The sequence below is a fragment of the Balaenoptera musculus genome, chromosome X, assembly GCF_009873245.2.
Source record: "Balaenoptera musculus isolate JJ_BM4_2016_0621 chromosome X, mBalMus1.pri.v3, whole genome shotgun sequence".
Taxonomy (NCBI): domain Eukaryota; kingdom Metazoa; phylum Chordata; class Mammalia; order Artiodactyla; family Balaenopteridae; genus Balaenoptera; species Balaenoptera musculus.
Window position 1 is genome coordinate 45,400,932 of NC_045806.1, and position 18,329 is coordinate 45,419,260.

Genomic DNA, 18,329 nt, shown 5'->3' on the forward strand with positions numbered 1-18,329 from the left:
TTTCCTGAGCACCTTCTCTCACACTATTGTGTTTCTCTCACACCATTTCAGTCTTCCCAACAGTCCTGTGAAGAAGGAATTGCTTGGTAACGGAGAAAAAGAGAGGTTCCATATCCTGCCCCAGATTACACAGATAGTAGTTGGACCAAGTTGATGAAGCAACTTTTTTTTAAATGAAACACCCTTTCATTTATTTATTTATTTATTTACATATTTTTGGTTGCGTTGGGTCTTTGTTGCTGTGTGTGGGCTTTCTCTAGTTGCGTCAAGCGGGGGCTACTCTTTGTTGCGGTGCGCGGGCTTCTCATTGCAGTGGCTTCTCTTGTGGAGCACGGGCTCTAGGCACGCGGGCTTCAGTAGTTGTGGCATGTGGGCTCACTAGTTGTGGCGCACAGGCTTAGTTGCTCCATGGCATGTGGGATCTTCCTGGACCAGGAATCAAACCCGTGTCCCCTGCAATGGCAGGCAGATTCTTTCTTTCTTTCTTTCTTTAATTAATTTATTTATGGCTGCGTTGGGTCTTCGTTGCTGTGTGTGGGCTTTCTTCTAGTTGCAGCGAGCGGAGGCTACTCTGTTGCAGTGCATGGGCTTCTCGTGGTGGCTTCTCTTGTTGCGGAGCACGGGCTCTAGGCGTGCGGGTTTCAGTAGTTGTGGCTCACGGGCTCTAGAGCGCAGGCTCAGTAGTTGTGGCTCGCGGGCTTAGTTGCTCCACGGCACGTGGGATCTTCCCGGACCAGGACTCAAACCTCTGTCCCCTGCATTGGCAGGCAGATTCTTAACCACTGCGCCACCAGGGAAGTCCTGATGAAGCTACTTGATTCAGGTAACAAGTTATCCAAGACAAATGATGAGACTAAAATCTAGGTCTCCTGTCTCACAATCTTGGGGTCTGTATGGTCAGACCACTGAAGATGGCTGTTCTCTTGCTCTCTGTACGTCCCCTGCTCGACCAGTGCCTGCTTCGCCTATCCCCTACTCACATGACTGACCTTCCTACATACTTGCCCCAGGCCCCAGCTACTGACGAATGTTCTTATCAGTGGGGCAATGAGGGGCATGCTCCTCTGCTAGTTTCCCTGGTAACCGATGAGCCAACCTGACGTCAATTCCCCCTATAACTGGCAATCTCCCCTTCCCCCGGAGCAAAGATTGCAGCCATGTCCTGCCCGCCATCCGCAGCACACGGTGGGATGTCGCTCCAGGACCTTGCTTCAGACATGTAAGATCCCCCCATCCATTAAACCACTGATGTCTCTGTCTCAGACTCTGGGCTCTTTCTTCAGTCTTGAAGCTGGGCAAGCACAGGGCTTATAGGCCTGCGGGGTGCAGCCCAACAGGGTCTTTTTACTATATGCATTTTAACAAACATTTATTTGTTCATTCAGCAAATGTTTGTTGTGCCTGTCATTCTTGGAGACACTTAGAATTCAGCAGTGAACAAAACAGACTTGGTCCCTGTCCCTGAGTCTCTGAGGGAGGGTGATGGTGGAGAGTGTCAAAGATCAACAAAGCTGGACTTTAATTAAAGCAGTGAAAACAGATTTTGTTCAGTAACTACTGACAGTAGGGGAAAGAGCTGAGCTCCGTTCCAATTTGTGCAGGGTGTTTTAAAGGGAGAATGAGAGAGGAGGGAGGAGGAGCAAGCAGGGGCTCAAGTAGAGTGAGGGAAGTGAAAAATTACAAAAAGCAGGTAAGAGGGTTGGTCAGTGTAAGAGCAATTATGTTGCTCAAAAACTAGTTTCGCCTCTTGGTGGGTGTCAAGCCAAAAGATACAACCAAGTCAAAGAGCAGGAGAAGGAAGGATTTATTACTTGCAGCAAATAAAGAGAACACTGGGGATTTTTCCCAAAGCGGTATCTCCCCGAACAGCAAAATTGGGGAATTTTTAAGCTAAGGGTGTATGCATATTCATGAAGGGGATTGGGCGGTGTATGCATATACATGGAGGGGCTTAAGCAGAGGAGAATTCAGCATAGAACTGGGGCAAAGGTCGTCAGAGTCCAAGCTGTAGTTGAAGTCATGATGGTCAGCAAAGGTCAGCATCATCATCCTTTAGGTTCCAGTTGATCTGGTGGTTGAGCGCTCGAGGGGGGTTTGAATTCTGCAAAACAGCTCAAGAAAGTGCTTCAGGCTAATCTTTACCCTTGAAACAGAACTGGGAGTCTTTACAACTGATTTATTATCTTTGCTATTATTACTTCTCTTGCCTGACAACAGTTTGTTCTTTTGTTCCCTTAAGATCATTATTACTGAGACCTGTTCAAGGGCAAGCATTGTGGCCAGGCTTAGATCACAAAATGGTTTAGGCCTAAAATGGCTTCTCTCTCTCTTTTTTTTATTGAAGTATAGTTGATTTACAATGTTGTGTTAGTGTTTCCGGTGTACAGCAAAGTGATTCAGTTATACATACATATATATAATTTTCATATTCTTTTCCATTATGGTTTATTACAGAATATTGACTATAGCTCCCTGTGCTATACAGTAGGACCTTGTTGTTTATCCATCCTATATATAATAGTTTGCATCTGCTAATCCCAAACTCCTAGTCCTTCCTTCCCCCACTTCTCCTCCCCCTTGGCAACCACAAGTCTGTTCTCTACGTCTGTGAGTCTGTTTCTGTTTCGTAGATAAGTTCATTTGTGTCATATTTTAGATTCCACATATAAGTGATATCATATGGTATTTGTCTTTCTCTCTCTCTCTCTCTTTTCTTTTTTTTTTGGCATGCTGCATGGCTCGAGGGATCTTAATTCCCTGACCAGGGATTGAACCTGGGCCCTCAGCAGTGAAAGCGCCGAGTCCTAACCACTGGACTGCCAGGGAATTCCCTGTCTTTCTCTTTCTTGATTTACTTCACTTAGTATGATAATCTCTAGGTCCATCCATGTTGCTGCAAATGGCATTATTTCATTCTTTTTTATGGCTGAGTAATATTCCACTGTATACATATACCACTTCTTTTTTGTCCATTCATCTGTTGATGGACATTTACGTTGCTTCCATGTCTTGGCTATTGTAAATAGTGCTGCTGTTTCTCTTAATATATGCCCAGGAGTGGGATTACTGGATCATATGGCATCTCTTTTTAGTTTTTTGTTTTTTGAGTGAAAGCAGATTTATTCAGGGAAATACATACTCCATAGACAGAGTAGGCCATCTCAGAAGGTGAGAGCTCTTTTTAGTTTTTTAAGGAACCTCCATATTTTCCATAGTGGCTGCACAAATTTACATTCCCACCAACAGTGTAAGAGGGTTCCCTTTTCTCCACCCTCTTCAACATTTGTTATTTGTAGACCTTTTAACAATGGCCATTCTGACCGGTGTGATAAAATGGCTTCTTTTTTTTTTAATAGTTTTTTATTTTTATTATTTATTTGTTTATTTATTTATTTTGGCTGTGTTCGGTCTTCGTTGCTGTGCACGGGCTTTCTCTAGATGAGAAAATGTATTTTATTTTGCTTTATTTATTTTGCTTTAAAAATGTTTATATCTTTCTGTTGTATAGTTATTTTATTATCTTCTTTTCAAGTGTGCAGAAAAGTAGAGAATAGTATAAAACACCCCAGTTTTTTTTTAACATCTTTATTGCAGTATAATTGCTTTACAATGGTGTGTTAGTTTCTGCTGTATAACAAAGTGAATCAGCTATACGTATACATATGTCCCCATATCCCCTCCCTCTTGCATCTCCCTCCCACCCTCCCTATCCCACCCCTCTAGGTGGTCACAAAGCACCGAGCTGATCTCCCTGTGCTATGTGGCTGCTTCCCACTAGCTATTTTACATTTGGTAGAAAACACCCCCAGTTTTATCAAACCTTCACATTTTGTCATAGTTACTTCAGATTTGGCTTTTAATTTTTTATTTATTTAATTTTATTATTTTTCCTTTTGGCCACGCCCCTCGGCTTGCGTGATCTCAGTTCCCTGACCAGGAATTGAATGGCAGTGAAAGCAACGAATCCTAACCACTGGACCACCAGGGAACTCCCCAGATTTGGTTTTTTAAAGAGAGCATTAACAGTACAGTTGAATCCCCCTTGGCAATTCCCCAGGCTCATCCCCTTCCTCCCCGAGTGACCACTGTCCTGAATTTGGAGTTTTTCATGTCCATGCATGTGTCATTATTTTGCAAACATGATATAGTCTTTTTTTTTTTTTTTCTTTTGGCTGCACTGCGCAGCTTGCAGGATCTTAGTTCCCTGAACAGGGCTCGAACCTGTGCCCCCTGTAGTGGATGCTCAGAGTCCTAACCACTAGATCACCAGGGAATTCCTGATATAGTCTTGTTTTGCATGAGTGGTATTAACACTGTGTGGCCCCTATGCTGGTTGTGCAGCTCTAGATATTCCCTACATCTCCACAGAGCTCTCCAGCACACAAAGAACTTAAGGGTCCAATATTTCCTGTGCTCCTCACACAAGCCTCTTAAGAAGGCAGAACAAGTGTTATGCTCCCCCATTCGACTCAAGAGGAAACAAAGATCCAGAGTGAAGGGCCAAGACCACAAAGGGGCAGAGGTCCAGGCTCGCTGCAGGCTTTCCCAGCTCAGTGCGGTTTCCATTACTCAGTTGCCATGCGGGTCGTATCAACGCAATAAGTATGAACGACTGGAGAACAAGCCAGTGAGAGGGAGAGGAGAGGAGCGTGGAGACAAGAGTAGCAAGGAGGGAAAAATAAAAGGCAGAGCTGGTGGCGAGAGCTGTATGGCTTTAAATCTACCAGTGGCTCTCAACCTTGACCGCTCTTCAGGATCTGGGGATCCCGCTCTGGGGAGCTTCAAGAAACACTGATGCTTGGGACCCTCCCCCAGAGATTCTAATGTAACCGCCTGCCAGGCGTCCTGAGCAGCAGGATGTTGAAAAGCTCCCCAGCTGATTTTTTAATGTATAGCCTAGGTGAGGACAATTGACTAAGCAAAGCAATTTGTCAGGCAGTGAATTGGTTGAGGGGATGGTACTGAAAGGCTGGCTTGTTAACCTTAATAAGATCTTAGACCTCAAAGCCTGGCTTGATAATGCAACGTAAATAAGGTATTGAGATCTTAGCCCTAGATTCTATGGACAGAAATGGTCTAAAATGAAATAGGTGATATAAACCGGTTTCCTCAGTGATGTTCATACTAGTCTTAGATTATTTTGTTCAGTTATCAGGGCTTTAACTTGAAGGGAAGACCAGCAATTTTCAGAATGAATACCAGCAAACCCCCACAGAGTAATAGAATTCGTCAAACATTCTCTAAGTACTTCCTTTGTGCAGGGTCTGTGCTATAGGGAAGTAAGAGAGATGGAAAAATCACAATCCTTGCCCTCCAGAAGCTCAGACTAACTGGCAACCCAGACAAATATAAGACAATTAACACAATGTGCTGAGTGTTAGAAATAAGTCCAAAGTGCGAGGGAACAGAGGGCAGAGAATACCTAACTCTACCTCAGGGAGACTAGCAGAGGGGCTCAGAGTAGGCTTCACAGGAGTGCTGCAAGAGCTGGGTCTTGAAGGATGAGTAGGAGTTGGTTAAGTGTATGGTTGAGGCTGGGGGTTTGGAAGAGCATGTGCAAAGGCTGAGGCATAAGTGCGGCTGCAGAAGGGCAAATAGTTTGGTATGGTACAAGCACAGGGAATAAATATGTGGTGGGGAGAACTTTATCCTGTAGGCAGCAGGAAATCATCAAATGGAGGAGTGTGCGGAGAAAAGCAAGGTCCTTATGGAGGCGAGGGCATCTAAATTAGGTCTTGGAATATGAGCAGAAATTCAACAGGCAGGGATGTGGGATGGAGAAGAAGGCTTCCCAAGTCGGGGTGGGAGTGGGACGGGGAATAGTGTGAGCAAAGGTGTGGAGGCAGGAATGAGCCTGACGTGTGTCAGGTGCATTGAGGGAATCCATAATCTGGTAGGCATGATCAAAATCATCTGGGGTGCTGTTTAAAAATGTCAATGCCTGGGCTCCACTAACCCACTTCCCTAGAGATTCTGATTTATATGGTCTGGGGTGGGGGTGGGGTCCAGGCCTTAGTATTTAAAAAAAAAATCCCTGTGATCCTAATACGCAGTTGGGCTTGAAAGCCACAGCTGTAGGGAAGTTGTTGAGGACGTGGGTGGGAAGGTAGGCTAGAGCCAGATACTTGTGATGATAAATGAGCTAACGTTTATTGAATGTTAACTATGCGCCAGACACTCCATTAGTCCATTTTATCCTCATAACCCTATGAGGACCGGTACTATTATCCTGTGTTGCAGGTGAAGAAAGAGTAATTTGACCAAAGTAAGTGGCAGGCAATCTGGCTTCAAAGCATATCCTAGAAGGATTTGTATTCCAGGCCAAAGAGCTTGGGTTTTCTTCTGTAACCATCTTTATTAGTTTAGTGTGTATCTGTCCAGAATACTTTTATGCATGTACAAGCAAGTATGAATACATATTCCCCCCTTTCTTACACAAAAGGTAGCATACTAGATACACTGTTTTGCATCTTGCTTTACTAACCATATATCCTGGAAATCTTTACAAATCAATACATAGAGAACTTTCTCATTCTTTTTTTACAGTTCCTGAGCATTTGTTTGTGTGTATGTACCATAATTTATTTATCCTTGAGTTGTCCTCTGTTTCTAACTATCAAAATGCTGTAATGAATAATCACATATGCATTGTTTTGTACATTTCCGGAAATGAAATTGCTGGGTCAAGGGGTATATGTGAATTTGTAATTTCAATGAATACTGCCAAATTTTTCTCCATAGGTCCTGTATTATTTTGCATTCCTACCTGCAGTGTATGACAGTATGTAGGCACATTTTTTTTCATGAAATAAGTTTTACTAATCATTTCAAAGGTCAAAAAAATTGAAAAATTTCTAGCAGGACTGATCAAGAGAAAAAAGTGAGAATTCAAATTACTAACAACACCAGCTATAAAAATTAGGATATCACTACATATCCTACAGATATATGAAGGATAATAAGTAAATACAACAAACAACTTGAACAATTTGATATCTTACATAAAATGGACAAGTCCCCCGAAAATAAAATAACTAAGATTGACATTAGAAGAAATAGAAACTCTTAATTGTTCTATAACTGTTAAAGAAATTGGATTCAACAACATTCCCCCACAAAAAAACTCTAGGCCCAGATGGCTTCACCAGTGAATGCTATCTAACATTTAAGGAGGAAATATCAATCCTACATGGTTACTTACAGAAAATGGAGAATAAGGGGATATATCTTACCTCATTTTATTTCAGCTTACTGTGACCAAAACTTGATTGTCTATATCTTCTCATGTTCATTTGGAGAGTTGTGTTTTTCAAGGAATTTACCTATTTTAATCTAAATTGTGAAATTTATTTGCATAAAATTGTTCATAACCACGTTTTAATACTTGCAATGTCTATAAGATCTGTAGTGATGTCCTTTTTTTAAAAAAAAATTTATTTATCTATTATTATTTTTTTGGCCACACTGCACAGCATGCAGGATCTTAGCTCTCTGACCAGGGATCGAACCTGTGCCCCCTGCACTGGAAGCATGGAGTTTTAACCACTGGACTGCCAGGGCAGTCCCCTGTAGGGATGTCCTTTTTATTCCCGATATTTGTTATTAATATCTTCTCTCTTTATTCTTGATTAGTTTTTCTAGGTGTTTATCAATTTTTTAATTTTTTAATTTTTTAATTTTTGGCTGTGTTGGGTCTTTGTTGCTTTGCGTGGGCTTTCTCTAGTTGCGGCAAGCAGGGACTACTCTTCGTTGAGGTGCGCGGGCTTCTCATTGCAGTGTCTTCTCTTGTTGCGGAGCACGGGCTCTAGGCACCCAGGCTTCAGTAGTTGTGGCACGTGGGCTCAGTAGTTGTGGCTCACGGGCTCTAGAGCACAGGCTCAGTAGTTGCGGCGCACGGGCTTAGTTGCTCTGCGGCATGTGGGATCTTCCCAGACCAGGGCATGAACCTGTGTCGCCTGCACTGGTAGGCGATTCTTAACCACTGCACCACCAGGGAAGCCCTTATCAATTTTTAAAATAAGTTTTCTAACAACCAACTCTTGGTTATTAATATATATTTTTTGTACATTTGTTTTCTATGTGTTTGTTTTCTGTACTTCCTTTTTTTTTTTTTTTTTGGTACTGCCTTGGAATTTCAGGCTTTTCTTTTCCCAACATATGCACTCAAGATTATAAAAGTTTCTTTAAGGACCGCTTTGGCTGTACCCCCTAGTTTTCTAATTTCTAATTTGATTTCTACATTGACCCTTCTGTTATTTAGTGATGTACTACTTAATTTCCCAGCAGTTCTGGATTTTCTAGTTATCATATTGTTATTTATGATATCACATATTTCTACTATGATCAGAGAATGTGCTCTGAATTATTTCAATACTTTGAAATTTATTAAGCTTACTCTATAGCTCTGGATATGGCTAATTTTGGTAAATGTTCTATATGCATTTCAAAAAGTTTATTCTGTTTTCATTGGCTCTGGTGTCCTGTATATGTCAAATTTTTTTTTTAAAGGTGGGTGTTTTTTTTAAAATTTTATTTATTTTTTGGCTGTGTTGAGTCTTCATTGCTGCGTGTGGGCTTTCTCTAGTTGAGGCGAGCAGTGGCTTCTCTTGCTGTGGAGCATGGGCCCTAGGCTCATGGGCTTCAGTAGTTGTGGTGCGTGGGCTCAGTAGTTGTGGCACGAGGGCTCTAGGGCACACGGGCTTCAGTAGTTGTGGCACATGGGCTCAGTAGTTGTGGTGCATGGGCTTAGCTGCTCCGCGGCATGTGGGATCTTCCCAGACCAGGGCTTGAACCCATGTCCCCTGCAGGCAGATTCTTAACCACTGCGCCATCAGGGAAGTCCCTATGTCAATTATTAATAGTTGTTCAGATATTTTGTATCCTTCCAGATTCATGGAGTGGAACTGGAGATGTTTGGGTCTAAGTTCTTATTTTTTATATTGAAGTATAGTTGATATACAATGTAAGTTTCAGGTGTACAACATAGTGATTCAAAAATTTTAAAGATTATACCCCATTTATAGTTACTATAAAATATTGGCTATATTCCCTGTGCTGTACAATATATCCTTGTAGCTTATTTATTTTATACATAGTAGTTTCTACCTCTTAATCCCCTACCCCTCTCTTGCCGCCCCTTCCCTCTCTCCACTGGTAACCTCTAGTTTGTTCTCTGTATCTGTGAGTCTGTTTCTTTTTTGTTATATTCACTAGTTGTTTTATGTTTTAGATTCCACATGTAAGTGATATCATACAGTATTTGTCTTTCTTTGTCTGACATTTCACTTCATAATACCCTCCAAGTCTCTCCATGTTGTTGCAAATGGCAGAATTTCATTCTTTTTTATGGCTGAGTAGTATTCCATTGTATACATGTACCACATCTTCTTTATCCATTCATCTGTTGATGGACACTTAGATTGCTTCCATATCTTGGCTATTGCAAATAATGCTGCTATGAACATTGGGGTGCATGTATCTTTTCTAATTAGTGTTTTTGCTTTTTTTTCAGTTAAATACCCAGGAGTGGAATTGCTGGGTCATGTGATAGTTCTATTTTTGTTTCTTTGAGAAACCTCCATGCTGTTTTCCATAATGGCTGCACCAATTTATATTCCCAACTACAGTATACAAGGTTTCCCTTTTCTCTACATCCTAACCAACATTTGTTATTTGTGGTCTGTTTTTGATGATAGCCATTCTGACAGGTGTGAGGTGAAATCTCATTGTGGTTTTCATTTGCATGTCTCTAATGATTAACGATGTTGAGCATCTTTTCGTGTTTTTGGATGCACTCCTACTTCCAAAGGTACCTGATACTGTTAATTTTGGAGTCTTTTGGGGATTCCACTTTCAATATTATGCTGATTTTTATCCTCCCAACTGCTAGTATATAATTTTGCTTTCTCTGGTCTGCTATATCTATTACCACTCATCCATATGCCTCCCACATACCAAAATACATTCCAGAATTTTCTTGTATAATTCTTTTTGTCCTTATGGGTTGAGGTCTTTTTTTTTTTTTTTGTAGGCACAATTTAAAGAATTACTTAAATTTGGAATAGATGATATGCATTTACTTCAAAAATGAAGATTAAAAGGTGTACAGTGGACGGACTTCCCTGGTGGTCCAGTGGTTAAGACTCTGTGCTCCCAATGCAGGGGGCACGGGTTTGATCCCTGGTCAGGGAACTAAGATCCCGTATGCCACACGGTGTGGAAAAAAAAAAAAAAAAAAAATGGTGTGCAGTGGAAAACTTCCTGCCATCACTGTCCATCTACCCAATGTCCACCTTCCCCAACATTAACATTATTCTTTTTTTTTTTGCCACAAGGCTTGTGGGATCTTAATTCCCTGACCAGGGATTGAACCTGGGCCCTTGGCACTGAGAGTGCGGAGTCCTAACCACTGGACCACCAGGGTATTCCCTAATATTATTCTTTATTAATAATATTCTAGTGTTTTCATTCTCTCACCACACGCCCCCCCCCCGCCCCAACTCTCTCTCTCTCATAGGGATTTAAAAAAATTTATTAATAGAACTTTTCATACATACACAAAGATAAAGAATAATTCTGAAAAGGAGGAACAGTCTGAGTCCTATGAACTGTCAAAACAACCACACTGGAAACACTGGGAATAGAATCCAATGTGAGTAGGAGGAACATAGTGTTAAAGGAAAAAGAAGGTCCAGATAAAAGTGAGGGAGGAGAACAGAAACCCCAATATCTCAGAGAGCAAGTACCCATAATTTTGAGCTCTTCACAAAAAATAGAAGAGGGAGCTATAGAGCCATGAAGTTAAAAAAGCCATCCTGAACCATGCTTCCCTTCTAAACATTCAAGAAAATTGATTTCATATAAAAGAAAGGAGGTCAAATCCCATATAACGTTATTATAAGAAAAAAGAGGATAAGGAGCAGAATAACATCCTTATGGATAATGAGAGAATGCCAGAAAGACATGCCTACGAAACCAATGAAAATTCCATACTGGTATTTCCAAATGAGCTAAGAGATTAACAAGTGATATAAGATATGAAAAAGCAGCATAAATCAGAATGAGAAAAATCCAGAAATCGGACTTCCCTGGTGGTGCAGTGGTTAAGAATCCACCTGCCGGGGCTTCCCTGGTGGCGCAGTGGTTGAGAGTCTGCCTGCCAATGCAGGGCACACGGGTTCGAGCCCTGGTCTGGGAAGATCCCACATGCCGCGAAGCGACTGGGCCCGTGAGCCACAGCTACTGAGCCTGCGTGTCTGGAGCCTGTGCTCCGCAACAAGAGAGGCCGCGACGGTGAGAGGCCCGCGCACCGCGATGAAGAGTGGACCCCGCTCGCCGCAGCTAGGGAAAGCCCTCGCACAGAAACGAAGACCCAACACAGCCAAAAATAAAAAATAAATAAAATAAATTAAAAAAAAAAAAAAAAGAAAAAAAAAAAGAATCCACCTGCCAATGCAGGGGACATGGGCTTGAGTCCTGGTCTGGGAAGATCCCACATGCCGCTGAGCAACTAAGCCCGTGCGCCACAACTACTGAGCCTGCGCTCTAGAGCCCGTGAGCCACAACTACTGAGCCTGCGTGCTACAACTACTGAAGCCCGTGCACCTAGAGCCCATGCTCCACAGCAAGAGAAGTCACCGCAATGAAGAGTAGCCCCCGCTTGCCGCAACTAGAGAGAGCCCGCGTGCAGCAATGAAGACCCAACGCAGCCAAAAATAAATAAATAAATAAATTTTAAAAAAAGAGAAAAATTCAGAAATGAAGTAATAGAATTAAAGAATTAGAAACAAAACAAAAACTCGTTTCAGAAACGAAGTCTAAAGTAGAAGGAATGTAAGAACAAATAAACACAACAGATAATGGCTTAAGAGAAATAGATGAAAAAGAGGAAAGCTGTTAAGATAAAAAATAAATGAAAAAGGGACTTCCCTGGTGGCGCAGTTGGTAAGAATCCACCTGCCAGTGCAAGGGACATGGGTTCGAGCCCTGGTCCGGGAAGATCCCACATGCCACAGAGCAACTAAGCCCGTGTGCCACAACTACTGAAGCTTGTGTGCCTGGAGCCCATGCTCCACCAACAGGAGAGGCCACCGCAATAAGAAGCCCGCCCACTGCAACGAAGAGTAGCCCCCCCCCCTCACCACAACTAGAGAAAGCCCGTGCGTAGCAACGAAGACCTAATGCAGCCAAAAGTAAAATAAATAAATAAATAAATGAAAAGACTTCTGGTTTCAACTTGGACATGTAAGGAACTGAAGAAAAGAAGCTCCCATCCTTACAACAAGAAATAAGTTGGACAGAGAGCAAATTAACAACAGTGTGAACTCATCAGAGAACTGAGATCACAGGACAGATGGTCATCCTGAAATCTGGAGAGAAACTAGTGCCTTCAGGGAGACACAGGACCAGAGCATTTGCTCACCTGGGGCAGAAGCCACTGGAAGCTATACGAGCTGAGAGGAACATTAAACCAGAAATTTTGACAGATTGCCAGAGGCTGAGTGCAGGCTAGGGAGAGAGTGTGAAGCTTCTGGGGGCTGCAGTGCAGGTTTTTACCTCAGGAACCCCACCAAGCTCTCACAGGAAGGATAAGGGAGAATCTGGAGAAAGTTCCCTCCCTGGACCCATGGTGGGAGGAGGGAGACAGCAGCCACAACACCAGACCACCTACACTGTCCCCTTACCTGCAGGGGGCAGAGTAAGGCTTCTAGACTGGCTAAGGGGCAGTGTCCCAGGTGTGAGATCTCTTAGTTCTTTGGGGATCTGTGTCCTAGGGCACGGGGTCCATGAACTGTTTGGGGCTCTGCTTCCCAGTATGTGAAGACTTTGAGTACTTTGGTCTATGTGTCCAGGGTATGAGCCCTCTGAAGTATTTGGGAGTTGCTGACCCACAGTCTGAGGTTCTGAGATGTTTGGGAGTCATTGTCACAGGATGTGAGGTCACTGAGATATTTGTGTTTCTTTGTCTCAGGCTGTGAATTCCTTGGGATGTCTGGGAGTCTGTGTCTGAGAGTGTGAGGTCTCTAGGCTGTATCTCAGGCTGTGAGGCCTCTGAACCCTTTGGGGTTCTACTTCTCAATGTGTGACATCTCACACTTCCTAGCATGTACAGTCTCTGAGCTGATTTGTTTTTGACCGTGGCATGAGTTCTCTGAAGTCTTTGTGGGTCCATTTCCATGGTTGTGAGGTGTTTGATATTTTGAGGGTTGGCGTTCCTGACTATAAACATCTCTGAATTTTTGAGTTTCTCTCCTTGAATTTGAGGCCACGTTGCTGTTCCAAGGTGGTGTTTAGCCATGTGTCAGGTTTCTGAGCTGATTTAGCAATTATGTCCAAAATGTGAGGTCAATAAGCTTTTTAGTCTCTTTGCAGGCTGTTAAACGTACAAGTAATTTTGGGAGTCTGTCTTCCAAGTTGTGAAATCTCAAATGCTGATGGGGGCATTTTATCATACGGTGATACTAGGTGTTTAGGGGCTCTGTGTCCCAGGGTGTGAGCTGCTTGAGGGCCTTCATCTACGTCATGATATCTTTAATCTGTAGTTTATTTTATTTTTTTAATATTTATTTATTTATTTGGCTGTACTGGGTCTTAGTTGTGGCACGCGGGATCTTCGTTGCCGCGTGCGGGATCTTAAGTCATGGCACGCGGGATCTTTAGTTGCAGCATGTGAACTCTTAGTTGTGGCATGTGGGATCTAGTTCCCTGACCAGGGATCGAACCCGGACTCCCTGCATTGGGAGCGTGAAGTCTTAGCCACTGGACCGCCAGGGAAGTCCCTAATCTATAGTTTGATATGTAGAGTCTCAATACCATGGTGTGTGGTATCTGAGTTACTTGGGTCTTTGTTCCACAGAGTGAAATCTCTGAGCTCTTCTGTGTCCCATGGTGTGAGGTCTCTGGGCTTTTTGGGGATCTGTGTCCTAAGTATGAGGTCTCTAAGTAGTTTGGTGTCCTGTTTTCTATTTTTTTTTCTCTTTTCTTGGCCACGCTGAGCAGCACGCAGGATCTTAGTTCCCTGACCAGGGATAGAACCCGTGCCCCCTGCACTGGAAGCGCGGAGTCTTAACCACTGGACCGCCAGGGAATCCCTGGTGTCCTGTTTTCTAGGTTGTGAATTCTTCAAGCTGATTTGTTCATTTTCTACCTGGGTTTGAGGCCTCTGAGCCCTTTGTGCTTTTGCTATCCAGGGTGTGGGGACTCTAAACTTTTGTGAGACTCTCCCTGATGGTGAGGTTTCAATATTCTGTGGGTCTGTGTCCCTGAGTATGGAGGCTCTGATTTTAAGGTTTTCATTCCTGGTTCCTGTTCAGAGGTATGTTTCAGGCCTCTGAGCTGTGCTGATTTAGTACCTATGTCCAGAATGTGAGGTCACTCAGCTGTCTGGGTTTCTGTTCAAGATGATAGTGCCCAAGCAGTTTGTGAAACGGTCTGTATCCTTGGATGTGTGGCATCTACAGTTGTTTTGGGGATTTTGTCGTAGAATGAGATGTTTCTCCTCTGTTTGGGATCTGTTTCCAGGATGTGCTGTCTCTGAACTCTTTCTAGGGCTGTGTCTCTGGGTGTTAAGTTCTCTATGATGCTTTTGTGGAGATGGGCCACGTAATGAGGATCTTTGAACTGATTTAAGTTTTCTGTCTTAGGATCTGATGTTTGTGTTCTTTCAGGGTTTCTGTGTCCCAAGGCGTAAGGTCTCAAATCTGTTTGGGATTCTGTGTCCATGGTATGAGATGTGTAGGCTTTTGGGGGTCTGTGCCCACCATATGTGGCCTATGAGCTTTTGGTGGATCTGTGTTTCAGGGTGTGTAGTTTCTAAGGTGTTTGGGATAGATCACCAACTGAGAAGATCACTGGTGTGAGATACCTCTGAGCTCTCTGAGGATTTGTGTCTGATGTGTGAGGTGTCAGAGGTGATTGGGGCCTCTGAGGTTTAAAAAGGAAGGCTTATGTCAGGGTTGTAGGTCTCAGAACTCTTGGGAACTATGTGTCTAATGTATGAGGTATCTAAGTTGTTTGCTGGTGTGTTTTGGAGGATGAGGTCTGTGCTATTGGTGGTCTGTACCCCAGGTTGTGAAATTCCTGTACTTTTGGGGGGGTCTTTGTCCCAGGGTGTGAGGCACCTGAGGGATTAGGGGTTTATGAATTTTGTGGGTTCAGTCCATGTGGGAGGTTTCTGAGATGTTCACAGATCTTTGTCAGGATTTTTTAAATTTATTTATTTATTTATTTATTTATTTATTTATTTATTTATTTATTTTTATGGCTGTGTTGGGTCTTCGTTTCTGTGTGAGGGCTTTCTCTAGTTGCGGCAAGTGGGGGCCACTCTTCATCGCGGTGCGCGGGCCTCTCATTATCGCGGCCTCTCGCTGCGGAGCACAGGTTCCAGACGCGCAGGCTCAGTAATTGTGGCTCATGGGCCTAGTTGCTCCGCGGCATGTGGGATCTTCCCAGACCAGGGCTCGAACCCGTGTCCCCTGCATTGGCAGGCAGATTCTCAACCACTGAGCCACCAGGGAAGCCCCTTTTGTCAGGATTTGAAGTCATAAAGATTTGGGGGGATGTTTTCATGGTGACTTGTCTCTGATATGCCTAGGTGTCTGTATCCATGGGTGCAAAGTCTTTAAGATGTTTTGGTGTCTGTTTTTTAGCGTGATTGGTTGGGGTACTAGAAGAAATGAGCTGAAGCAATGGGAAGAAGCTGTCTGAGAGTGTGATGCAGGAACTTAATATTGTACATTTTCCAGTTTGGGTGATGATGTCAAGTTTATTTCTGTGGGAGTGAGTGACTGAGAACATCACTGGAGGAGAGAAAGTCAAGGAAGGGAGGCCAGGTCTCTGTGTGGAAATGGAAGGGTCATTTAAATGGAAATGAAATCAGTAAGGTTCAAGGGAGGGGTGATATTGGAGAGAGGCATAGCAATCTAGGAGCTAAAATTCCAGAGAAATGAGAGTTGGTAGATGACTTTCACCAAATTGGGACTCTTGTAACATGAGCATTGAAACTGAGGGGCTTTGGGGGGAGGGATAATATAGGGGTAGGGGAAAAAAGGGTTATTATGGGATTATATGAAATTATGTCTGTGAAACTTCTTTTTATATAAATTTATTTATTTATTTTTATTTTGGGCTGCATTGGGTCTTTGTTGCTGCGTGCAGGCTTTCTTTAGTTGCGGCAAGCGGGGGCTACTCTTTGTTGCAGTGCGTGGGCCCTAGGTGCACGGGCTTCAGTAGTTGTGGCTTGCAGGGTCTAGAGTGCAGGCTCAGTAATTGTGGCGCACGGACTTAGTTGCTCCGCGGCATGTGGGATCTTCCCGGACCAGGGATCGAACCCGTGTCCCCTGCATTGGCAGGTGGATTCTTAACCACTGCGCCACCAGGGAAGTCCCTGTGTGAAACTTTTGAAAATTATAAAGCACTATAGAATTTAAAGAATCTTTCATTCAATAAAAAAAATTTTTTTTGAACTGAGGGGCTTTAAGACAAAGGGAGGCAGAATTGTTTGAAAGTAATCTCTGTGTAACAAGGATTTAAAAAATAACTCTTATACTGAAGAAGGAATGACGGACTCTCATCACTTTGCACACCACTAATGAAACAGTGGATCCAGGCAATGGCTATCTAGGGCCACAGAGTCACGAGAGAGAACCGGACGTACATGCCTCCTGATGGAAGACCTCACAGCACCACCTATGAAGGATTCTTGCCCCAAAACTGAATGCGTAGAAGGTCAATTTCTAGATCCAACTACCAGTTTATAGATCTCCAGGCGTCAGAAGAACGTGTTAAACTAGACCATAGGAAGCAGTCAGCCTAATAATCCAGGCTTCCTTCAGGTCTCCGCTTGAATGTCACCTCCTCAGTGAGATCTGCCCTGACCATGTCATATAAAATAACAAGCCCTTCCTATCTCAACGACCCGGCACTCCCTCTCCCTTTGCTCTGATTTGCACTCAGTATCATCATCTGAGTTTCTTATTTTTATTGCTCATTTATTATTTGTCTCTGTCTTGTGAGAAAGTGACATTCATGAAGGCAGGGGCTTTGTCTGGTTGCTGTGTTGTGTGTCCCCAGCAGCCAGAACATGGCCGGGTACAGAGTTAAGCAATGCATAAGCATCTGTGGAGTACATGCATGCATGAATGAATGGATCTGGCAGAGCATCAGAGCAGTAGTCCTAGCCCAGCTCAGCGCTCATGATAATTCTCCCACCTGCTTTCTGTCCATCAGAAGGCCCTTCTCCCCACCCCAAGGATGTTAAGGCAGATGTGGGCTCACAGCTCATCTTCAAAAGGCTATTGTACCTTTTGTCATAAAACATACTTCCTCAATCCTAACATAATAAATATAACTTCTGCTTCTCTTTTCCTGGAGTGGGGGTAGGTGTGAAATAAAATTCTATCAACAACTTTAAAACTAGTTAAAGCAGGTGATCCCTGTGATCTTAGAATATCGAGACAAATGTAGCCATTCCTGTTGATATTTGGATGATAAATTCTTATGGTAAATGCAACCTGGTTTGAAGGGGTAGTCTGTAGGAAGATGAATTGTCAAAAAGAATACACCACATTGATATGGGTTGTCATTAGGTCCCATAATTGTGACTTGTCAATGAAACATCATCCCCAACTGGACCTACAGAACATTGTGCCGGAGGGTCCTGGGCCAAATCACTAAGTTCCTTATTAATTCATTTCAGCGCCATAGTCTGTGCTTTTTGTCTGGCTCCTCACTATCTTGGTGTGTGCTCAAAGGTCCGGCCCAAACTCTTGATTATCCGGGCTGCTGGGAAGGGTTGCCTCTTCATCTCACACCAGCTCTGCCAGACATAAGCACAGAGGGGCTGCGGTGTCCCTCAAGCTGAGGCCTCGGCCTCCTCCCCGCCCACCTGACAGCTGCTGCCTCCCTGACCCTATGGTGCTCATGCACACAACACGAGGTGATAGTAGTTTTCAATACTATCAAAAGGTTTGGTTTTTTTTTTTTTTTTTTGGTTGCACCCGGTGGCTTGTGGGATCTTAGTTCCCCAGCCAGGGATTGAACCCAGTCCTAACCACTGGACCGCCAGGGACTTCCCAAGGTTTGATTTTTTTTTTTTTTTTTTTTTTTTTTTTTAATAAATTTATTTATTTATTTATTTATGGCTGTGTTGGGTCTTCGTTTCTGTGCGAGGGCTCTCTCCAGCTGTGGCGAGCGGGGGCCACTCTTCATCGCGGTGCGCGGGCCTCTCACCGTCAAGGCCTCTCCCGTTGTGGAGCACAGGCTCCAGACGCGCAGGCTCAGTAGTTGTGACTCACGGGCTTAGTTGCTCCGCGGCATGTGGGATCTTCCCA